This window comes from Salmo salar, chromosome 12, assembly GCF_965601325.2.
Source record: "Salmo salar chromosome 12, fSalSal1, whole genome shotgun sequence".
NCBI classification, from domain to species: domain Eukaryota; kingdom Metazoa; phylum Chordata; class Actinopteri; order Salmoniformes; family Salmonidae; genus Salmo; species Salmo salar.
Window position 1 is genome coordinate 85,026,431 of NC_138302.1, and position 15,397 is coordinate 85,041,827.

Here is a 15,397-nt window from a genome sequence, read left to right on the forward strand (position 1 = left end):
ACACCCCCACAACATGATGCTGCCACCCCCATGCTTCACGGTTGGGATGGTGTTCTTCAGCTTGCAAGCATCCCCCTTTTTCCTCCAAACATAACGATGGTCATTACGGCCAAACAGTTCTATTTTTGTTTTATCAGACCAGAGAACATTACTCCAAAAAGTACGATCTTTGGCCCCATGTGCAATTGCAAACCGTAGTCTGGCATTTTTATGGCGGTTTTGGAACAGTGGCTTCTCCCTTGCTGAGCGGCCTTTCAGCTTATGTCGATATAGGACTTGTTTTACTGTGGATATAGATACTTTTGTACCTGTTTCCTCCAGCATCTTCACAAGGTCCTTTGCTGTTGTTCTGGGATTGATTTGCACTTTTCGCACCAAAGTACGTTCATCTCTGGGGACAGAACGCGTCTCTTTCCTGAGCGGTATGACGGCTGCGTGGTCCCATGGTGTTTATACTTGCGTACTATTGTTTCTACAGATGAACGTGGTACCTTCAGGCATTTGGAAATTGCTCCCATGGATGAACCAGACTTGTGGAGGACTACAATTTTCTTTCTTAGGTCTTGGCTGATTTCTTTTGATTTTCCCATGATGTCAAGCAAAGAGGTACTAAGGTTGAAGGTAGGCCTTGAAGTACATCAACAGGTAAACCTCCAGTTGACTCAAATTATGTCAAGTAGTCTATCTGACCCCTGGAATTGTGATACAGTGAATTATAAATTAAATAATCTGTCTGTAAACAATTTTTGGAAAAATTGCTTGTGTCATGCACAACGTAGATGTCCTAACCAACTTGCCAAAACTATAGTTTGTTAACAAGACATTTGTGGAGTGGTTGAAAACAAGTTTTAATGACTCCAACCTTTGTGTATGTAAAGTTCCGACTTCAACTATAGTTGATCATTTCAGATAATTCTTCCATCGGAAATGTCCCATCCACCTAGTAGGATTTTAGATGTGCAGATGGACCAAAGCCAAGTCTATTTTACCATTACTATAGTAAAGTCTGTGGGTTATGTTATTTAAATATAGATGTTACCATTTTAGTAATCAACCTATCTAGCTCGTAAAATGTAGTTTTTTTTTTTTATCTTTCAGACCGGTGGACCGGAAACTCAATGACAACACTCGGGTCTGTGTCACGGCTGTTCGAAGGAGCGGACCAAAATGCAGCGTGTTCATAGTTCCATATATTTATTAAACGTGAAACTGAATGCAATACACTTAAATACTTGATAACACAAAAACAACAAACCATGACGCAGAGAGGACAACACACTACTCAAAAGATAATAACCCACAAACCACAATGAGAAAAACCCCTACTTAAATATGATCTCTAATCAGAGGCAATGAGGATCAGCTGCCTCCAATTAGAGATCAACCCCAAACAATCCCAACATAGAAACAGACAAACTAGAACCTAAACATAAAAATAGAAAACATAGATTAACCAAAAACACCCCCTGTCACGCCCTGCCCTACACTACTATAGAAAATGCCATCTTACTAGGGTCAGGACGTGACAGTCTGCAGCTGCCATTTTCCGTTGGGAAATTGAAATGGCCCTGTGTTTACCAGAGAAGGTAGCTTATCCACCATGGCAGAAGAGGACGATCCAGACAGATCCACCATCGCAGAACATGAAGGTCCAGACTCATCCACCATGGCAGAACTGGAATATCCAGACAGATCAATCATGGCAGATGAAGTTCCAGGCCCCTCGGCTGCTGAAGAATGTGGGAGGCTGCTGTCTACACATTGCAGAATGTTCTCACTGAGGTGCATCTTCAGGAAACATCAGCACAGTTGAAGGTTCTACAGGACAATCAGCTGTATACCAGCAAAAGGTACTCAGCATCACAGCTGTCTGATTGTGACAATTTTGTTTGGAGATGTAGCGGAGTCAGGCGCAGGACACAGGTATATGTGCAAACAGTCTTGTTTACTCAAAAAACACAATCAAAAATCTACAACAGCAAAACAACAGGGTTAAGGAGAAACACCTCCAACAACCACTGACACGAAACAATCACAGACAAAATAGAAAGGGAAGCCAGAGGGTTAAATAAGGAACATAATAAGGGAATTGAAAATAGGTGTGTATAATAAAGATAAAACAAAACGAACAAGGAAACATGGATCGGTGGTGACTAGTAAACCGGTGACGTCCACCGCCGAACGCCGCCCGAACAAGGAGAGGGGCCGACTTCGGCGGAAGTCGTGACACTGATAAAGTACTTGTGTCAGATTTATGTCGGAAAAAGCCATTGTCCAGAACTCGGGGTTTGAGAAGATCTTCACGTCTGGAGACACAATTTTGGCAAGCTTCTTGATCCAGATCTTGATGCCTGCAGGAGTCACTGTGAACATTTCTCCATTACTGAACCAATAGACCTAGCAAGAAACAGGATCCCTTTTAAGAGGGCAAATGCTTTACTAAAATATTTTTTAAATCCTGAGATTCATCGCACCTTATCACCGTTGTTATAGTAATGTGATGGGGCAGACTTGCTGTGCACTTGTAAACCTCCAAGACCCACTCATCAGAGAAGCAGCTGTTGATTGGGAAACAAGAACAAACAATGAGGATTGAGTCACATTGCCCAAGGTGGGCAGTGTTATTTTATGTATTTTCTGTCCAGATAAAGATGTTGATACTGTCACGCCCTGATCTGCTTCACCTGTCTTTGTGCTTGTCTCCAAACCCCTCCAGATGTAACCCATCTTCCCCGTTATCCCCTGTGTATTTATACCTGTGTTCTCTGTTTGTCTGTTGCCTGTTGTTTGTTTTGTTCGTAGAACCGACCAGCGGTTTTCCCCTTGCTCCTGTCTTAGTTCCTGTTTTCAAATTTTTCTCGGCTATGACCCCTTTGCCTGATCTGACCCTGAGCCTGCCTGCTTTCCTGTACCTTTGCCCCTGTTGTAATAAACATTGCTACTTCGACACAATCTGCATCTGGGTCTTACCTTGAAACGTGATAGTACAAACTGGCCATGAGTGACTTAGCAGACTTGGACCAGATCTGCAACTCCATCTCCTCCTGAGGAGCAGCCATTGGTAGGCACGAGGACTTGCTTCGCGATCTGATGGAAGGGTTCCAGGTCGTGGCCGAATTTCACAACCTAGCATTGGACACATTGCGGGAGCAATTCCGTGGGTTGTCTACTAGGCAGCCTACCACGACATTAACCTCTCAGCCCCTCAGTAACCCGGCTGGTAACAGCGCTGTCACGCCGGTTTCCCGGGAAACCCGTTTACCTCCCCAGGAGCGCTTTGATGGAGAGTTCGGCACCTGTCGGGCGTTTCTTGCTCAGTGTTCCCTCGTCATGGAGCTGCAGCCTCCCTCCATCATGCTAATGTCCGGGAGGGCTCTCACCTGGGCTACTGCTGTTTGGGAACAACAGTCGGCTGAATGGTTCAGTCTGGGGGGATTCGTGGCGGAGGTGAAAAAAGTTTTTGAGGCTCCGGTGTCTGGGAGAGAAACTACTCCAGCTTCGGCAGGACTCCCTCAGTGTGGCAGACTATGCGGTGGATTTCCGCACACTAGAAGCAAAGGGTGCCTGGAACCCGTAAGCGCTGTTCAACATGTTCCTGCCCGGATTATCTGACGAAGTAAAGGATGAGCTTGCAGCCCGGGAACTACCGACAGATCTCAACTCACTCATCGCTTTAACCATCCAAATCGATGGTCGGCTACGGGAACGTAGGAGGAAGAAGAGGTCTGATTGTGGTCCCAATCGCTCACTCAAGGATCCCACCTTGCATCAGATGAACTCCGGAAGTCCCCGGCGTCTACGTCCCCGAGAGGATCCAAGCTTACCTGCGTTCCTCCAAGAGCCTCCGAAGACTGCCAATTCACCTCTTCCCGAGCCGATGAAGCTCAGCAGGGCTAGGCTGTCTCCAGCCGAACGCGTATGCAGACTTGACATCCAGAGTTGTCTGTATTGCGGTACTGCCGGTCATTATGTGTCTACCTGTCCCTTCAAAAGACCTAGCTCATTTGTTGGAGTGAGTACTCTAGTGGGTCTTAAAGATTATTTTTCTTCTCCCCTTAATCACCCCCCTCTCCATGCCATCCTGCTGTGGGGCGACCAGTCCTAGTCTCTCTAGGTAGTCATCGACTCAGTGTCACGTCCTGACCAGTGAAAAGGGTCATTTTGCCATAATAGTATGGTCAGGGCGTGGCAGGGGGGTTGTTTTGTGTGTTTTGGGGTTGGTTTGTTTCTAGGGGAATTTGTTTTAGTTTTCTGTTTCTATGTTTCATTTTCCATGTGTGGCCGAGTATGGTTTCCAATCAGAGGCAGGTGTCTTTCGTTGTCTCTGATTGGAAGCCATACTTAGGCAGCCTGTTTTCCTTTGGGTTTTGTGGGTGGTTATTTTCCGTTTAGTTATTGTACCTGACGGAACTGTTGGTCGTTTGTTATTTTGTAAAGTGTTTCTCATTAAAAGCATCAAGAATGAGCACTATTCACGCTGCGCCTTGGTCTGTTCAATACGACGCCTGTGACACTCAGGGGCCGATGTGAGTCTTACCGACGTTACCCTGGCGTCCGAGCTGGGCATCCCCACTCAACCCCTCTCCATTCCCATGGATGTTAGAGTGCTGGAAGGGCGCTCTATAGGCCGGGTCACCCACCATACAACCCCCAACAACCTACGAGTGTCAGGGAACCACAGCGAGACGATCCAATTCCTGCTAGTTGAGTCTCCTCAGGTTGCTGTGGTATTGGGATTCTCTTGGCTCCAGCGACACAATCCCTCTATCGTGGGCTGGAGTCCATCCTGCCACACTCATTGCCTGTAGTCAGCTCTGCCTGCCAGGGACATCTTCCTGGGGGCTTGGAAATTGCCCTGGACCTCTCCTCCAGCCCCCGGAGTACCAGGACCTCTGAGAGGGGTTCAGTAAGGCCTGGGCCACTTCGCTTCCACTGCACCGACCGGTATCCAAGGAAGTCAAGCCAGATGCGCTGCCACGCAGCTGTAGTCCACCCCCAGAAGCCGAGACCTTTCCCCCCCATTCCAAGATCATTAACCTGTTATGGCTAGGGGGCAGTATTGACACGGCTGGATAAAAAACGTACCCGATTTAATCTGGTTACTACTCCTGCCCAGTAACTAGAATATGCATATAATTATTGGCTTTGGATAGAAAACACCCTAAAGTTTCTAAAACTGTTTGAATGGTGTCTGTGAGTATAACAGAACTCATATGGCAGGCAAAAACCTGAGAAGATTCTGAACAGGAAGTGGCCTGTCTGACAAGATGTTGTTCATCTTGGCTCTTTTTATTGAAGACTGATGATCTTTGCTGTAACGTGACACTTCCTACGGCTCCCATAGGCTCTCAGAGGCCGGGAAAAAGCTGAATGATATCGAGGCAGCCCCAGGCTGAAACACATTATACTACAAGAAACGTCTGACCTCTGTGATTGCCAACAAGGGTTTTGCCACCAAGTACTAAGTCATGTTTTGCAGAGGGGTCAAATACTTTTTTCCCTCATTAAAATGCACATCAATTTATAACATTTTTTACATGCATTTTTCTGGATTTTTGTTGTTATTCTGTCTCTCACTGTTCAAATAAACCAACCATTAAAATTCTAGACTGATCATTTCTTTGTCAGTGGGCAAATGTACAAAATCAGCAGGGGATCAAATACTTTTTTCCCTCACTGTAGAATTTCAATGTTTTACACAATGTTATCATATTTGATGAGTTACTGACCTGTCTGTCCACAGGCTCGATGTGGTAGTCTCCACAACTGCACGCTTGTGCTCGGCTCACACTGGCACAGTATGTCCATGTACCAGATGGCCTGAGCGATGGACTCCTGAAAACAAAGAGACATTTGGTCAGTGATGGGTATTTTTCAATGCGGTATCTATCATGTTTCAAGGTGTGACCCAGATGCAGACTGTGTCCAAGTGACAATGTTTATTACAACAGGGGCAAAGGTACAGGACGGCAGGCAGGAAACAGGAGACAGGAGACAATGGGCTGTAAGACATTATTTTAATTCTAAACACAGGAAAGTTAGGAAGGAGGACAAACAGCAGAGGGGTTAAGAGTGTGCTCCTAATCTCAGCACGTTACCTGTATAAAAGACACCTGGGAGCCAGAAATCTTTCTGATTGAGAGGGGGTCAAATACTTATTTCCCTCATTAAATTGCAAATCAATTTATAACATTTTTGAAATGCGTTTTCTGGATTTTTTTGTTGTTATTCTGTCTCTCACTGTTCAAATAAACCTACCATTAAAAGTATAGTCTGATAATTTCTTTGTCAGTGGGCAAACATACAAAATCAGCAGGGGATCAAATATTTTTTTCCCTCACTGTAGATGCATCAACATTTTGACTTTATGTCCCCTTTCCCCATGTTTGGGACATAAGGTGTGACATGCGGAACATCAGGCTCATCCCAGGAGAAGCAGTGCATGATCCACGCCACCCTCATCAAGGAGATCTGCTGGAATATCTCTCTTTCTCTCTCCCTCGCTCTCATGATTTTTGTAGGGTGTGTCCTATCAAACTCTACCTACTTCTTATTTGGAGTTCAATGTAAACAGTTATAGACACTTAAACTCTCTGGCTAGTTAGCTGACAAACTAACATACTGTGCAGAGATGAACTACATTACTTTAGTTGGCTGCTTTGACCAAAACTTGAATGTAGTATAACCTGTTGTTTGTGTATGATTTTTATTCATTGTTCACATGTTTTTCAACAATGTCAGATACAGGCAGGGATGACTGGGGCCTTCAGCAAGTAAGACACAGGTAAGAAATTATTTGAACAGATATAAGTTCACACTGTGCCCATGGTAAAGTTAACTACATTACTTTAGTTCTATCTAATACAACCTATTCTGGGAGCCTTTTGTGTGTATAAACTAAATATTTTTGGACCATTGGCTTCCCTGAAAACAGGTACTGACAGGAGGCGTGACGAGAACACTGATCCGGTAAGGATGGTCTTCACGGAGGAGGTCCCTCTTCCTGGGTAAAGAAATCTTTCAAATTCACTGCCTTTTCAATGGAAAGGTCCCTTGCACCACAGGGACACTTGACCTCCACCACTACTGTGGTGCCCACCAGACCATCCAGTGAGGCACCCAGGATCCCAGACCTCGTTACCCAAAGCCCTGCTTTTGCACAGCCATCCCTGTAGCCATTTTGAATGCCTTGATGCTCTCCTTTTCGTTATCTCCAGACCACTTTACAGACAATACCCCATCCAGAGACTTTTTAGCAGCTACAGTGGCTTGCGAAAGTATTCACCCCCCTTGGCATTTTTCCTATTTTGTTGCCTTACAACCTGGAATTAAAATTTATTTTTTTGGGCGGTTTGTATCATTTGATTTACACAACATGACTACCACTTTGAAGATGCAAAATATTTTTTGTGAAAAAACAAGAAATAGCACAAAAAAACTGAAAACTTGAGCGTGCATAACTATTCACCCACCCAAAGTCAATACTTTGTAGAGACACCTTTTTGCAGCAATTACAGCTGCAAGTCTCTTGGGGTATGTCTCTACAAGCTTGGCAGATCTAGCCACTGGGATTTTTGCCCATTCTTCAAGACAAAACTGCTCCAGCTCCTTCAAGTTGGATGGGTTCCACTGATGTGCAGCAATCTTGAAGTCATACCACAGATTTTCAATTGGATTGAGGTCTGGGCTTTGACTAGGTCATTCCAAGACATTTAAATGTTTCCCCTTAAATCCCGCAAGTGTTGCTTTAGTAGTATAATTAGGGTCATTGTCCTGCTGAAAGATGAACCTCCATCCCAGTCTCAAATCTCTGGAAGACTGAAACTGTTTTCCCTCAAGAATGTCCCTTTATTTAGCACCATTCATCATTCCCTCAATTCTGACCAGTTTCCCTGTCCCTGCTGATGAAAAACATGGTGTTCTCGGGGTGATGAGAGGTGTTGGGGCTTTGCGCCAGATATAGCGTTTTCCTTGAAGGCCAAAAAGCAACATTTTTCTCTATGACCAGAGTACATTCTTCCATATGTTTGGAAAGTCCCACATGCCTTTTAGCGAACACCAAACGTGTTAGCTTATTTTTTTCTTTAAGCAATGGCTTTTTTCTGGCCACTCTTCCCTAAAGCCCAGCTCTGTGGACTGTACGGTTTAAAGTGGTCCTATGGACAGATACTCCAATCTCCGCTGTGGAGCTTTGCAGCTCCTTCAGGGTCATCTTTGGTCTCTCTGTTGCCTCTCTGATTAATGCCCTCCTTGCCTGGTCTGTGAGTTTTGGTGGGCGGCACTCTCTTGGCAGGTTTGATAATTGGTGACATATTCTTTCAATTTTTAAATAATGGATTTAATGGTGCTCCATAGAATGTTCAAAGTTTCTGATATTTTTTTATAACTCAACCCTGATCTGTACTTCTCCACAACTTTGTCCCTGACCTGTTTGGAGATGTCCTTGGTCTTCATGGTGCCGCTTTCTTTGTGGTGCCCCTTGCTTAGTCGTGTTGCAGACTCTGGGGCCTTTCGCAACAGGTGTATATATACTGAGATCATATGACAGATCATGCGACACTTAGATTGCACACAGGTGGACTCTATTTAACTAATTATGTGACTTCTGAAGGTAATTGGTTGCACCAGATCCTTTTTAGGGGCTTCATAGCAAAGGGGGTGAATACAGTGAGAGAAAAAAGTATTTGATCCCCTGCTGATTTTGTACGTTTGCCCACTGACAAAGAAATGATCAGTCTATAATTTTAATGGTAGGTTTATTTGAACAGTGAGAGACAGAATAGCAACAAAAAAAACAGAAAAACGCACGTCAAAAATGTTATAAAATGATTTGCATTTTAATGAGGGAAATAAGCATGACAGCTGTAGAATATTTAATAAGCTCGAATTTCCACGAGGACAGTTTTTCCATTAAGGTTTAGTTGATAACTTTTTTAGCACTTGACATAGCAATCATACAGTGTGAAGGATCCTATACATGAAGACTGTCTGGCTTCATGTACCACTCCAAATAAATAAATACTGTGACTTTGAAGATTTGTCTATGGTCAATACAGGCTGGATGTCTAAACAAAGTAAAAAATTCTGAATGTCAATATATTTTTTGATTAATTCTCATCAATGAAAACATTCTAGAACTGAGTTATCACTTATCTCAAGTCTGGTATCGGGGTAATCTGGTTAAAGATTATATAATAGAATTGTAAGTGGCTCTTTCCTTGCAGAATGTTGACAGCTGTATAGAACACATTGTATTGCTAATATGCTCAAACTTAATAGCTACAGTCAGCGACACAGGATATACTTTATCCCTCATGCTGGCCCTTACCAAACTGGTAAGTTGCCTAGACACCAAAATTCGACATACTGTACAAACAATTATCTAGGCTAAGTAAAACAAAATATTTTTGATCTACTGCTCTGCCAGCTAGCCAGCTAAAGTGTAGCCAGAAGCTAACTAAGACAGAGAAAGGGGATGTAAGAAGTTCCACACAATTCATTTCAATACACCACATGGATTCATCATGGATTGGGCACAGAAGTTCTCTGATTGCTCTGGTGAATGATAGCTAACAGTGTTGGTTAGAGATGACATGCAAGAGCTTCCTGCAGAAATCTTTAGTCTTACTGAGGTCTTCTCTGTTGCTAATTAGCGTTTCAATTTAGAGTAAATTTAGGTAAATATATTGATAAAACTCACTTTGTCCAAGAGAGAACTACATGGTTATCAAAATGTAAGCCTAAACGTAAGCCTACACCACACACATACTTAATTTGAAGTGTTTGTAAAATTCACAATGAATGATGGAAAGATGATTGACCGCAAGGTTTAATGGGTATTATGACCGTCCACTATGGAGGACTATAGTGTATATTTACACACCAGACCATTGGTTTCCAAATATTGTATGAGTAAACTTTGATATGCTGTCTTTTTTATCATAAATCATTGTTTTTCCAACTAAGCCCAGTATGCTCCTATTGAGCCCGGTTTGCATTAAAACACATGGGGATTTTGTCTTGATATCCCTAATATTCAATTAATCTGAGCATAAATGTTTTATGCATCTATACATGGTGCCTTTACAAAGATTGAAAAACAATTAAGAACATTTAAATGCATCTGTACTCTCTCTGTCACGTATACTCCCTCTCTGGTGCTCTATGTCAGCAGGCTGCTCATTATTAAGCACACCTGTCACCATCGGTACACGCGCCAGCACCTCATCAGACTCACTTGGACTCAATCACCTGCCCGATTACCTTCCCTATATATGTCACTCCCTTTAGTTCCTTCCCCAGTTGTTATTGTTTCTGTTTCAATTGCATGCCTGTGCGTTGTGGTTCCTGGTTTGTAGTTTATCAAATCATTCACTCCCTGAACTTGCTTCCCAGCGCACAGTGTTACACTCTAATGCAGAGAGAGACGAATAATATAAAAAATGTTAACAAATGAGGGACAAGAAGATGACTATTAGATAACTACTCATACAGTTAGGGCTGGGGCATTGTCATTTTGTTGTCCCTCTTTTATCCATGTGTTTACATTTTTGGGTTCACCACAAACATCTTTGAAATACAACTGAGGGAGATATAAAACTGTCTTCAAACAGGCTTCAAACAGGCTTTAGGGAGACAAGTTGAACAAATAAACAAAAATAGTACAGCAAAATGCAAACCAGCTTTGAGATAATTTAGTATAAATGGTTTGTGGTATGGTCTATGTGCATGGTGTCTTATCCACAGAGGTGTGGGTGCAGGTTTTGTTCTATTCAAGCAGTAGCACACCTGATTCAACTAATCAAGTCTTGATTGAAGTATATGATTAGTTAGTTGAATCAGGTGTGTACTGATTGGCAAGAACAAAAGTCTGGGCCTAGATTGATCTCTGCAGATACAACTGGACACCCCCTGTTATGAGTGCTACTTCCATGATGAATAGTGATGATAAATAGATTTTAATAACTTTAGGGGAGATGATTATAATTTAAGCATACATAACAAATGTCAGTTTAAGTTTTCAACATCTGGAAATTAATTACAAATTGATCATTTAAGAGGTGGGCTTATTTGTAACACTCATAGGCTTAAAGGGTACATTCAGTATCCATTAATCCCAATGTGGATTTTCACATATTTTATCAAAGAATTTTCTCTTACATAAAAAACATGGCATAAGTCTAGTCATAGAATTTCACATGAGAGATTAATCTCTCATTTGATCTCCAAAAAGTTTGGCAGTATATGTTAGAAATGTCTAAAAGTAGATTTTGATGGGCTTAGTAGGTACACTTACCCTGCACACTACCATATCATTTAAATTCTCCAGTCCTTATATATACAGGTCAATCAACATAGGTAAGTCATGACACTTGTGGTTCAATGAACAGTCCTCATTTAGCTTTTTTCGTAGGGAGTGTTTGCTATGTATGATAATACTATGTTTTGTAAGCTACATATTTACACAACTTTCCTTCATTACCATTGTCCCATTCTGGTCTAGTCACTGCCTGCTCCCACATTGGGATGCACTGATATTGACTTGTTATTTCTGGGATAGCTGGTCATATTCTTCTCTCCTCCTGCTCTCTCAGTATAGTCACTCACTATCAGATCTGACGTATCAACAACATCAATGTGATACTTTTGTGGTATAATCATGTCACAGGTAAAAATAGAGTCAATTGCCTCAAAATACAGCTGTACACTTTAATAGACCAACCTTATGTAAGGCCTCGGAGACACATAACAAAGCAAATCATCTCCGGTACTTGTTATTCTCAATAGGCTCCAGAGCTTCCATAGTCTAGGCTACTATTAAGTAACAAATAACCTTCCTGTCAATCTGTGCTACCTCCGCTCCCCTTACTTTGACGCTAGTGATTGCTTCAATAACAATGATCAGAGAGGCACTAGCTATCTACCTGCTCTCTTGAAGAATCACCGTCTTATTTAAAAACACAGAATGCAGGGTAACTTGACAACTCTCTCCCACATAATCCCATGTCTGCACCTGAGTTTGGGGGCTTGTATCTTTAGTTTGTCTCCTGAGGATGCCAGTGTACCACTAATTAACAATGAGTGGAAGCCATAAGGCAGAGGAGGCAACAGGATTCCAGCACCGGTTTTGATTCTTCTCTTCTTAGTGTCACACAGTTGCCAACCGTTCAGTGCGCGGTACTCAGAGATAGCGTATGTATTAACAATGCACTCCGTGACTTATCTGTATTGTGCCTTGTGAGCTATGACTCTGTTACTGTTGCATCCCCTGTTTAGTTATTGCAAAGAGAAACTCGACAGTATAAAGCATTATCACAAAGGTTTATTTCCAACATGACAGCGGATACAACTTACCGGTTCCAAGCTGAGTCCATCTGCACCTGCTCAAAGGTAGCACACTTCAATACCATGGCCAACAACAAATGAGGGCCTGTCAATACAGCTATGCACATCCAATCAGATACATATTTCCAATACCACGCACTGAACACCTGCATACCATTTTAACCAGGTGTGCATAATAACATTCTGCTTATCTCTCAAACACTACAGTTACTTTAACCTTTCCTTTACATAAATAAAGAAACCCAATTATGTATTGCTGATTGAACTTGTTAGCCAGGGTTCATGAAGTTAACCAAGAATTTACAACTTTCTGAGACTGACAGACCTCTTATAGCTCCTTAAGGCTAGGGGGCACTACAGCGAATTTTGAAAATAATACGTGCCCATTTTAAACGGCCTCCTACTCAAACTCAGAAGCTAGGATATGCATATAATTAGTAGATTTGGATAGAAAACACTCTAAAGTTTCTAAAACTGTTTGAATGGTGTCTGTGAGTATAACAGAACTCATATGGCAGTCAAAACCCCGAGACAGATCCTAACAGGAAGTGGAAATCTGATTTGTGGAATCACCTTCAACACTTTGCCTATGAAACACACCGTGAGTTAGGATTCATTGAGCACTTCCTAAGGCATCCACTAGATGTCAACAGTCTTTACAAAGTGGTTTGAGTCTTCTATGGTTGAAACTGACCGAAAGAGAGGCTTGGAAAGTTGGTCATAGAGGGAGGGCCATTACTACTATGACGCGGGCGTCCATGGGTAGCCTCATCTTCCGAAACGTTTAGTAAGACAATGCAATCGTCCCCCTTGAATATTATTGAAGCTCTGGTTGAAAAAGACCCTAAAGATTTATGTTATACAACGTTTGACATGTTTGAGCGAACTTAAATATATATTTTTTCCACATTCGTGACGACAAGTCCTGCGGGCTTCAGTACATTTTGAGTAGCCTTTCGGAACGCGCTAACAAGAAGGAACTATTGGAACATAAATTATTAACTTAAATTAACTTTTTCGAACAAAACTACATTTGTTGTGGACCTGGGATTCCTGAAAGTGCCTTCTGATGAAGATAATCAAAGGTAAGTGAATATTTACAATAGTATATTTGATTTTAGATGGTTCCAAGATGGCGCTAACATGTATCGCCTAGCCTATTTTTCTTAGCATAGCACCTCGTTTATTGCAAAGTGTGATTTCCCAGTAAAGTTATTTTTAAATCTGGCAATGCGGTTGCATTCACGAGATATTAATCTATAATTCTTTGAATGACAATATTACATTTTTCAAATGTTTTCGAATAGTAATTTAGTAAATTGTAGCGCTGATCCACCAGATCCATTTGAGGGAAAATATTTTCTGAACATCATGCGCCGATGTAAAATGCTGTTTTTATATATAAATATGAACTTTATCGAACAAAAGAATGCATGTATTGTGTAACATGATGTCCTAGGAGTGTCATCTGATGAAGATTGTCAAAGGTTAGTGCTTCATTTAGCTGTGTTTTGGTTATTTGTGATGCATGTGGTTGGTCGGAAAATGGCGGTGTGGCTATTTTGACGATGTACTCTCCTAACATAATGTAATGTTTTGCTTTCGCTGTAAAGCCTTTTTGAAATCGGACAACGTGGTTCGATTCAGGAGAAGTGTATTTATAAAACGGTGTAAAATAGTCCTATGTTTGAGAAACAGAAATTATTAGATTTGGTTATGAATATGGCGCTCTGATTTTTCACTGGATGTTGATCCCGGTTACGGGATCAGCGCTAAAAGAGGATAAGGTGACGATTAATATTGACTGCTATTGATGTAAAAATATGACTAGGTCTTTAAGAGCTTATTCGGAAGATAACAGCTCTATAAACACTCTTTCGTGGTGCCCCGACTTTCTAGTTAATTACATTTACATGATTAGCTCAATCAGGTAATATTAATTACAGAGAAAGGATTTTATAGAATAGCATGTCATATCACTTAATCCGGCATAGCCAAAGACATGACATAGGAGACTAGCTAACTTATTAACGAATCCCCGAGCTGACAAGGTAAAAATCTGTCATTCTGCTCCTGAACAAGGCAGTTAACCCACTGTTCCTAGGCCGTCATTGAAAATAAGAATTTGTTCTTAACTGACTTGCCTAGTTAAATAAAGGAAAACATTATAATAATTTGGAACATAGTAACAACCCACTGGGCACAAACAGGTTGAATCAACATTGTTTCAATGTCATTTGTCAAGATATTGGTGACGTGGGATCTATGTGGAAAATACATTGGATTTTGAAAAAGTCATCAACTGGATAGCTGTAGATAGGTGGTGTTTTGAGGATGAACACACAGCATTATGTCATCAGGGTAACCAATTTTCAACATAGACAAACCTTGTATATAATATGTTGAATCCGACCTTCCAAGCAATCTAATTTTCACTTTGTTCCCCATCTCCTCCATTTCCACCTGATAGGCACGTCACCTGATAGGCAAGTGCGTATCCCTAATCAACACTACATCCTCTTGAGGTAACTAAGCACTGTATATGCTTTCACATCAATGCCTTCAAAATGTTGTTAAGAGTACAATTACCCCAACATCTATCCTCTTTCATATGATGCATCAACCAATAAAGCAGCTAACCCAACCAAACTATGATGTTTATAATAGCTCCCAGCCCCAACCCATTTGCATGTCTTACAGTGGAATCTAGTCTCTCTTTCTCTCTTTAGCTCCACTTCCTCTGTCATGGTGTCTTCAAGCTCACCCATTATGAGCTATGCTCTCACTTCACATGAGAACTATGCACCCACCGAGGAGAGACATGATCATTACCGCTGCAGGTGCTGTAAGTAGTACTGTGTGTGGACCAGACCAATGCTGTCCCAACACCCCAGCCTGGTGTATCTTGATGTACACTCAATCTCCAGAATTCAGCCCGTGCCCTTGGTTATCTCCTGCTCCTCATGTGCTGCTTTCACCTGAGGATAAACACACTGCAGCACATGGGTCATTTCCTGACAACATAGACTCTCCTCTTATGGCAAGATTACTA